This window comes from Nicotiana tabacum, chromosome 21, assembly GCF_000715075.1.
Source record: "Nicotiana tabacum cultivar K326 chromosome 21, ASM71507v2, whole genome shotgun sequence".
Taxonomy (NCBI): domain Eukaryota; kingdom Viridiplantae; phylum Streptophyta; class Magnoliopsida; order Solanales; family Solanaceae; genus Nicotiana; species Nicotiana tabacum.
Genome location: NC_134100.1, coordinates 1,960,704 through 1,970,577, shown reverse-complemented (window position 1 = coordinate 1,970,577; position 9,874 = coordinate 1,960,704). Strand labels below are relative to the sequence as shown.

The 9,874-nt window shown below is 31.3% G+C and overlaps 1 pseudogene; it reads right to left on the bottom strand.

Moving 5' to 3' along the window:
• Window positions 1-2,924: 2,924 nt before the first annotated feature.
• On the bottom strand, window positions 2,925-7,465 carry LOC142175405 (sesquiterpene synthase 12-like; annotated as a pseudogene).
• Window positions 7,466-9,874: the final 2,409 nt, after the last annotated feature.

Genomic DNA, 9,874 nt, shown 5'->3' with positions numbered 1-9,874 from the left:
CAAGCAACACGGTTGATAATTCTCCAGTCTTCTTCTCCAATAACATCTGGTCTTTTTTCTTCAATGGCATGATCTAGCCCTTGTTGAAAAAAGACATCTAGAACATCGCCTTGCCACATCCCAAAATGTCCTGATCCGTCAAAAATTTCTACCACAAATTTCGCATTTAACACCATTCTTGTCATAAGCGAAGATGCCAATGATGACGTATTGTTGACACTTGATGTAGATTCTTCTTGTTTATTGCCTCCTATATTTGACACAAATTTTATTTAACAGTTGACGACAAAAATCAAGATTATTTCCTTTCTGGTTTGGAAGATCAGACTAAGCTACAACCACAGAGCATACTCAGACAAAACCTTGATTCAGTTACCAAGATAAATCTTTTCTGATGTGGAAGATCAGACTATGCTGCAACCACAGAGCATACTTAGACAGTCCCTTGGCTCTGATAACAATTGTTACGGAAGCCAAATGTATATAGTGTGAATGAGTCACAACTACTATACCAAAAATTATGGCAGCCACCAAATAATTAATAAGACAATAAAGCAACAATAAAAGGAACACCAGAATTTACGAGGTTCAGCCAATTTTGCCTACTTCCTCGGACACAACCAATATTTTATTCCACTCCAAAAATACAAGTGAAATAATACTAAAGAAAGAAGATACAAATGCCTTAAGAATATAAGAAGGCAAATGAGAGGTGTGTTTAAATCCTAAACATTAGGCCTCTTTTTATAAGAGAAAAATCCCAACAATTTTTCTCCCCAACCGATGTGGGAGTTTGACAACTTCAACATGAACAACACAGTAACTAGGCAAATATGGAAATAGTGGAATTGTCTTTAAGAAGCATCAACTCCCAATATAAAAATTGGCAGGTTAATGAATCTTTTTTGGCCTTCCTGTATCATATTCTTTTGTTGTTCCCTGTTGTGCATATGCTAGTTTTTATAATCTTGAGTAGTGGTTGCAATTTCAGCCGCAAATTGTTTGACTCGCCCAACCTCTAATACTAAAACTGTGTCTATACCGCCATTTAAAATATGGGTCAACATCGACTCATTTACAATCCTTACTGTTTCTGAATTATTTTTATGTATTTCATTTCAAAATCCAGTTTCATTGCATGCCACTGGCTTCATAAAACTTATGTGGATATAAAATGCCTCTTTCTCAGTTTTAGGATTCACTAATCGATCTCCTAACTTCTCTTTGGTTCTTGCAGCCTTTTCAAGGTCAGCCAACATCAAGCACAGCGGTAACTGTACCACACCCACCTGCAATTCGTCCTAGGGCTCGGGCACGAAGAGGACAGGCCACAGATCCACATAGTATTGCTGAGCGGGTAATAGGATTGATATATGCAGATAATTTTGTAGGACAATTATAAGTTATGTTGTGAAATGCAAGGGCTGCAGAAAATGCTCTAGAAACAAGTGCCTGAGTAATGTATTCTCTCTTTTACAGTTAAGAAGAGAAAGGATATCGGAAAGAATAAAGGCTTTACAGGAACTTGTCCCCAGCTGCAACAAGGTCTGTTCTATTCTCTTGTTGCCACAAATTCCTTTGATGAGTATTCTTTCTTTTGTTGCAACATATAAAAACTCATGCTCATTAATCTTAAAGTTGTATATTCAAAAAAATGGAAATATTAACTTTTGTGCTGATCCGTCGCTTTACCATGATGTTAAAGTACCTGTACTTAAAATTGAAAAAAAAAAAGGTAATAATAACTTCCTGTTGCGGTTGAGTATTGCTAATTGGATTCAAGTTACTTAAAATGAAAAATAGTTGCAATTTTCAGACAAGTAATTCCTAAAGCTCATTGTAATTGCCAACTTTTTAAGATTGGTTTGCTTAGTTTTTGATGCAATTCAAAAGATGTCGTTACTTGTGGTATTGATATTATTTTTTCTGTCTTGCCAGACCGACAGGGCAGCAATGCTTGATGAGATTCTGGACTACGTGAAGTTCTTAAGGCTTCAAGTTAAGGTAATTTGACAGCGTAAAAAAATAGGTAACATCAGCTAATTTTCATGTCAACTACTAGCTTAGCCGATTACTCTAGCCACTATATTCTAGGACAAACATTTCCAATGTTCTTTCAATTTTGACTAATCTACAGTGGCACTGGTTCTTCTTACCCTTTCTTTCCCATATGCTTCCATCCTGGTTTTGGATAATGGGAACTGGCTCTGTTGGCATGGAATCATAAAAAGCTCTTGTGAAATATGATTTATGCCTCTACTGTGCTTTTTTTCTCTGGTGCGTTCGAATAGCACAGGGAGCTTTGAGTAAAAATGATGAAGCTCAATTGTGTAATTTAAACAAAAAAATTTGCAGAAATATGATACTTTTTGGGGTGGTTTTAACATTTGATCCCGCTTGCCCTTTAGGCAGAATGATATCAAAACCACGTTTTTGGCCTAATTAAATGTCAAATGTGTCAAGTCAAATAACATAGGGATCAAAACTAGAACAAGATTCATGAATCAAATCAACTATTGTCCCTTCTAAACATAACTAACAGCTTGTTTGGATTGTTGTTGCATGTCGTTTTATAATGTATTGTATTGTATTGTATTGTATTGTTTGATGAATACGACATTTGGATATTGTATCGTTTGTTATCGTTTCGTGATGTCACGCACTAACAATATGAAGAATAAACTTGCAACATTACTAAGAAAAAAATAGGATATGGAGTAGAATTATTGTATAAAAAGTAGGATAAATGATAAAAGATGATTATTTAATAATAAGGAAGGGCAAGATGAGAGAAAAACGCAAGGAAACGACGCTACCACACCAAATCCGTTATTCCATAAAGTGACACTTTTCATCGTTACGTAATGATGGATTTAACGATACGATAGAATAAAATTTAAGTAATAATTAAAATAAACAGTGTATTTAAGTAATAATACTATATGATACAATAGGTAACAACCGTCCAAATAAGTTGTAACACTGAAATAGTAAAAACGAGCGGCCATGTGCACAAAGCATCCCACATTCATGCCGGGTTTAGGAAGGGTCGCACCCAATGGGTGTGATGTAAACAACCTACCATAATGCAAATATTAGTAAATGTTTTCATCGCCCAAACACGTGACTTATAGGTTACATGGACAATATACAAAATGCTTCCATATTTGCTCCAAATACTCAGCTTTGAAGGTGCGTCTGCATTGTTTTATATAATCATATGTCGATAACAACAAAGCAATCAAGTCTTTAACTTTGGATTTGGGATTTGTGTATCCATCATCATCTTTCAAAAATGTGTCGACCAATCTGATAAAATTTAAAGTTCGTTCGAGGATAAACATTGGTACTGCAGTAGGGCGCAAGAGTTCCTTATTTATATCTTTCCACGCATTTGTGATTTTTTTTCACATCTCAACATATGCTTCTTGCTTTGAAACTCCATATTCTTTCATGTAGCACTCAACAAATGAAGCAACATGTTCTCTTTGTTGTTCAACCTACAACATAATATATTTCAATTTCTTCATTAATATTATACAATATTTTACCATTTTAATCAGTCGTTTCTAAAGTTCCATAATTTACTTTAAGTAAATGTGATCATTGAAGTTGTAATTTATCAAGCATGTCTATTTATTATATCATGCAAAAGTGCCACCTAGACTCGAAATTAGACTGAGAAATGCTTTTTTTAAGTCAAGGGTCTATCAGGAACAACATTTTTACCTCCACAAGGTAGGATAAGATCTGCGTACACATCTCTCTTCCTAGACCCGTACTATAAAAATACACTGGATATGCTATTTTTGTTATTGTAGTTGTTTTTGTATTGTATTTAGGGACAAAATTCGCGAGTTACGATGACTATTGTTGTATAAAATGAAAATTATATTGTTATACTTACTTCATGATCAGCCATATCATCCATTAATCTACAGATTGTTGATGCAGCTCGAAGAATCAAAGGTTCATTTGCCAACCATTCAAAAGCCTCTTTTGTTATAATTTCCTCCATAACAACCAAAGAAATTATTCCATACATCGTACCGGTAGAGGTTACAACTCCATTTTTCATATACTCCTCACATTTTGGAATGTAGTTAGCATTCAACCATTCAGCTTCCTTATAATAGGCTGCCACCAACTTTTTCATCTAAAAAAGTAACAGAAAATGTACTAATAGTTCAAAATTGCGATTCTTCCCTACAACTTGGTTTACTTAATTAACTATTAAGTAGTAATTAATGTAACTTAATCAAGGATTATCTCTTTTTTTGCATAGTAGATTCGATCTACTTTACCTTCTTTGGCCAATACTTCTTCCATTTCATTGAAAACGTCGAGAAGGCCTTGATAAATAGGTCTCAGATATGTCGGTAACGAATCCATGGCACCTTCGTCCCATCTGCAAAGTCTAAGTTGTCATAATATATTTCTCTATAACAACACTTCACTATAGCATCTTAAAAAAATGTCAGAACAAATGACGTTGTTATAGAAACATTTTATTATATATAATTTTACCTTTGGATCGCATCCGTGAAAAGCACAAGCTCATCAAAAGTTGCATAAGCATCATAAGTGTCATCAATAATGGAGTTCATTTTGACTACTTTTGTTATCATACTTCTTGAACGACCATATTGAGGTTCAAATATATTCCCACCGTCCAAAAGTAAGCTTCTACTAATCTGTCCTTTGCATATGGAAATTTGTTTGCGCAATCCAAATCTTTCCACCAGCTATAGATATCATAACAGTATTAACATACTTAAACTTTAGGTGTTATTAATTAGCGCGAGTTACAGTCAAACATATCTATAATAGTCTCGTTTCTTTCAAATTTTTTTGATAACATAAAAGATTGATTATAAAGAAAACTTGACTGTTATAGTGAACTGTTGTTATAAAGGATGTATTTTATTGAGAGGTCTGACTGTACCATAATTATGAAGATGATAAGAATAGTAGATGTACCTTGTTAGCTCGTTAAGCTCTTTTCGATGAAGCTTTTGTAACATGTTGAAGTAATTTCAAAAGCAAATCATTATGTGTTCCAATGTTTTCATATATGTATATGTATTTCCTTGCTCCCACCCTTGGTATAGTTTTGCGAATAGGATGGCTTAAGGCTTCGGTAACTTGTACCTTAAGCGCGTTACTCAAATTCGGGATCACGGACTCGAGATGAGTTGGGGTAAATATAAGAGCTTCTTCTAGAATTTCCTCGTCGTGCACTCTCGTATGTGCTGCTTCATACAAACTCAGTAATCCTTGAACATCATTAGTATGATTTTCCTTGAATTTTCTGTCATGGTTAGTGAATTGCTTGAACACATCTGGTTGAACACCATGTTTATATTTTGAAAGAAATGAATTTCATTAGCATCAAGAAATTAAACCCTAAGTTATTACAACAACAAAAAAAAAATTCAGTGAAATCCTACAAGTGGAGTCTGCGGAGTATAGTGTGTACACAGACCTTACCTTTACTTTGTAAAGGTCGAGAGCCTGTTATCAATAGACCCTCGACTCAAGGAAAGCATAATCACAACAGTGTTAAAAGAAATATAGTCGTGGAGAAGCCATGGAAAAAGAAATAAATCGTACCCCAAGTTATTATTGACAATAACAACAGCAACCCAGTAGTTTTCCACAAGTGGAGTCTTAAATAATATTACTATAATAACTATTTGATTCCACGAGATATTTAGTATTAGGGTAAGTTGCATACTTTACACCCCTTGGGGGCGGCCCGTCCTGACCCTGCGTATACACGAGATATTTTATGCGCCAAACTGCCTTTTAACAACGAAAAAAATGAAGCTGTGCGGGAAAGGGCAGAAATGTAAGGTACCTGAAGACATGTAATTTCCTTGTTGCCTCGCAAGTCGAAAACGAAGAGCAGCAACATAAGGTTGTATTCATCGTTATCTTCACTATTTTGAGACAAATAAAAGATGTTTTGAATGGAGTTTTCAATCTCATAATTGAAATGATATGCTAATCCCAATCTTTGAATTGTGTCAATCAAGACTAGTTTTTGTGTACTATTATCTAGAGTTTCTACCAACATTTTCCGAACTATTTCTTTTAGCAATTCATGTTCATTTTTCTCTTAGGTAGTAATTTCCTGCAGGCAGATATTGAGCATCAGGGGCGTATCCGCATGTATAATACCGGATTCATCTGACTCAATACTTTCACGCGGAGCACAAATTTTATGTTTAACATTCTACTAAAATTGTAATAGATCCTTAAAGGTTGAACCCATAAAATTTAAATCCTAGATCCACATATGTTAATCATTAAAAAGGGCAGCCTAGTGCACTAAGCTTCTGCTATGTGCGGGGTCCGAGGAAGGGTCGGACCACAAGAGTCTATTGTATGCAGCCTTACCTCACATTTCTGCAAGAGGTTGTTTCCACGGCTCGAACCGGTGACCTCCCGGTCACAAGGCTCCTTTTGATAATTATTTATGAGTTTTGAATACATTATTAGATATATAGTGAAAACCTAACTAAGTTTTTACAAAATAGTAATATTCCATTCGTTTCAATTTATTTAAACCTTGTCGGAGTATGAGAGTCAAATTCAATATTGTTTAATGTGATGAGCATATATTCCTTAAATGTTTTGAAATAAATTTTACACATTTAGAAACTGCATAAAAGGTATTGTAAGTTACAACAATTAAAAATTCAAAATATTTGAAATACATTTGCAAAAAATATGGCCAAAGAAAATCTTATTTGACCTCCAGATAGTAAAAGGTTCATTCTTTTTTGAGACGGAGGAAGTATTAAATTCCAAACTCATAATTTCAAAAGTATTATAAAGACCAATCTTAAAGCTTGAACCTTTCATGTTTAAATGCTTGATCCGTCTCTAATAAAATTATAACATCTTCATTATTCCTTTAGGTAACACAGTTAGACCTATCTATAATAACATCCTCATATAACAGTCATTCACTAAAGAAGTCAAGTTTTCTCGGAATCGATTACTATGTTATATTATAATATATAATCTCTATAACAACACTTCACTATAACAATAAAAAACGATCGCAACAAATGAAGTTGTTATAGAGAAGTTTGACGGTAGAATATAAGCATGGGATTGTGACTTACTGTTATTTCAGAATTGTAGGAGAGAAAATGGTCACCCCAAATTGTTGAGGGAAAATCTGCCAAATGACGAGAGCTTGAAGAAAGATCCATTGCTCGATTCATTCTTCTTACTCTCTCTTTTCTTCTCCCTCCAAAAGAGGCATATGATGAGTGTATAACTCTGAGTTGAGAAGTATTGCATCTCCAAATATTCGACTGAAATTTTGCAAAGTGAGAAAACATTAATGGAGAAATTGATTGACTCATCTCTCTCTTTCTCTCGCCAAACGAGTTTTCTAGTTCCTTTACTTTAGAGTTTTGTAGCCAAAAAAAAAAAAAAAAAAAAAAGGGCAGCTAAGCTTACAATGTTAGAATTTGCCACTACAACATTATGTATATATAGCTACAAATTCTTAGATACATATATGAAAATTGTGGCTAATACCTAACAATAGCCACAAAAATTAAAATTTCATGGCTATTTACAATTTTATAAAAAAATTTAGCTAAAAAATTAAATTGACAAAGCTAATTTAGCATTTTTGCTATAATTGCTAACTGTCGTAGCAATATTACCCAAATAGCTACAAATTTATTGCTACAATAAAATTTCGTAGCTAATCGTATTTGTTTGCCACGCATTTGAAATTACCGTAGCAATAACAACTTTATAGCCACAAAAATTACTTCTAACAAAATGTTATAGCTAAATAAATATTTTTGCCTCAAGTTATAAAAGCATATAGCAATAATTGGATTAATAGATATAAACAATTATTGCTACGACAATATTTTGTAGCTAATTATGAGTTTTTGCCACACGTCTGAAATTACTCTAGCAATATTAATCTTCTAGTCACAAAATATTACTCGATACAAAATACCGTAGCTGAATAGGTATTTTTGCTTCAATTATAAAAATTTGTGGCAAAAACTAACTTAATAGTTACAAACTTATTCTGATACAATAAAATTTTGTAGCTAAATATAAGTATTGCATCTCCAAATATTACTGCGGTTATAACATGCTAGCCACAATAATGATTTGAAATAAATATTAAATTTAAAAACTATTTTAAAATTCAAATTATATGAAACCGAGAACATCGTTGGCTTATTAGCTACAAGTATTTGTTATATAGAATGATATAGCCACAAGATTCAGAGAGACAGTAAACTTCTGCAGTTAGTTATAATTTTTGTCATGTGCTTGAAGTTACCATATCAATATTATTTACCATAATAAATTAGTTGTTCAACAAAATTTCATAGTTAAATAAATATTTTGGCTTTGATTAAAAAATCAATATAAGAGTTTGTCCAAAAATTAGAGAAATTTTACGAAAATAAATTTTAAATATAAAAGTTAGATTTTTCCTACAATATAGAAAAATTAGTAAGTGCATTTGGCATCAATGCTTATCAATTAGCTTCTTGACTTATTAAGCTCATACTTTATTTTATGCATATTTGGTCCTTTATTATTTTAAATAAGAATTTAACATAATTTATTATATGTAAGCTCTTATTTTAAAATAAGTACTCATATAGAAAACTTTAACAGTTTGTAGAGATATGTATGTATGTATGTGTGGTACTTAATTATTTTAAATAAGTACTTAAAGTAATTTCATATATCTAAGCGCTTATTTTTTAAATAAGTACTAATTTTCATATTAGTCTTTCAAAACTAAGTTTTTCTAATAATATAAACTTAAGATTATAACATGGTTAATATTTAAATCCATAACAAAAATAACAATGTTGCAATTCTTACAAAATAAGTATTACTTTTAGGTTTGAATTATATTTATAAAGAACAATTGAGTATATCTAATTAATGTATGAATAACATATTATATAGAATTTATACAACTATAAGCTTGTATCCATTATATTGTATATATGATCAAGATGATAAAAAAAACAAGTCATATAAATTCGGTCTTTTAATAATCTAATAATTTATTAATTATCATAAAACTCATTATCTATCGAAACAATTAAGAATTTAACATGGTTTGCATACTAGATTAGGTTTCATCTCTTTTGTGACTATAAAGTTTTATTTCAAAAAATAAGAATTTAATATGTTTTGATATTAAAGTATATGATTCAACTAACTAAAGTATTATAATTGTATATTAAATAAATTATTACTTGTAAGTTTTAAGATGATTTAACTAACTATGTGATCTACTTAATTAAATTTAAATGTTTAATTATCTCACATTTAAACAAATATGTTCTTGTATGTAATTATATTGATAACTAATTATATTCGATATAAATAAGCATAAAAAGATATTCATGTTGATCCAATACAATTTTAATGGCTTAATAGTTACAATAAATCTAAAGAAACATTAAAAATTAACAATTTAATAAAATTCAAATATGAGCATATGACAAAAAAATAATATCATAATTCAATATGAAAAAAGTATAACTACATGTGAGTTATAGTTATACTTTAAATAACTATGAAATTATAGTCATCACTAAACTAGTAGACTTATTATCTGTTGCTAAATAGTTTGATTTTTTGTTTATATATTTTCTTTTTATATATTCGGAATATTATTTTTTCACGGGAGTAATTAACTTATTTTATTCTGTTTAATGTTAATTACATATATTTTTGTTGTTTTTAAGGTAATACTAGTATTAGTACCCGCGCGGGTGCGCGGACACGAATCATATCAAATATTTAAGTTATTTGGATTTTATATAAATAATCTTAAAATTTACACTTTTTC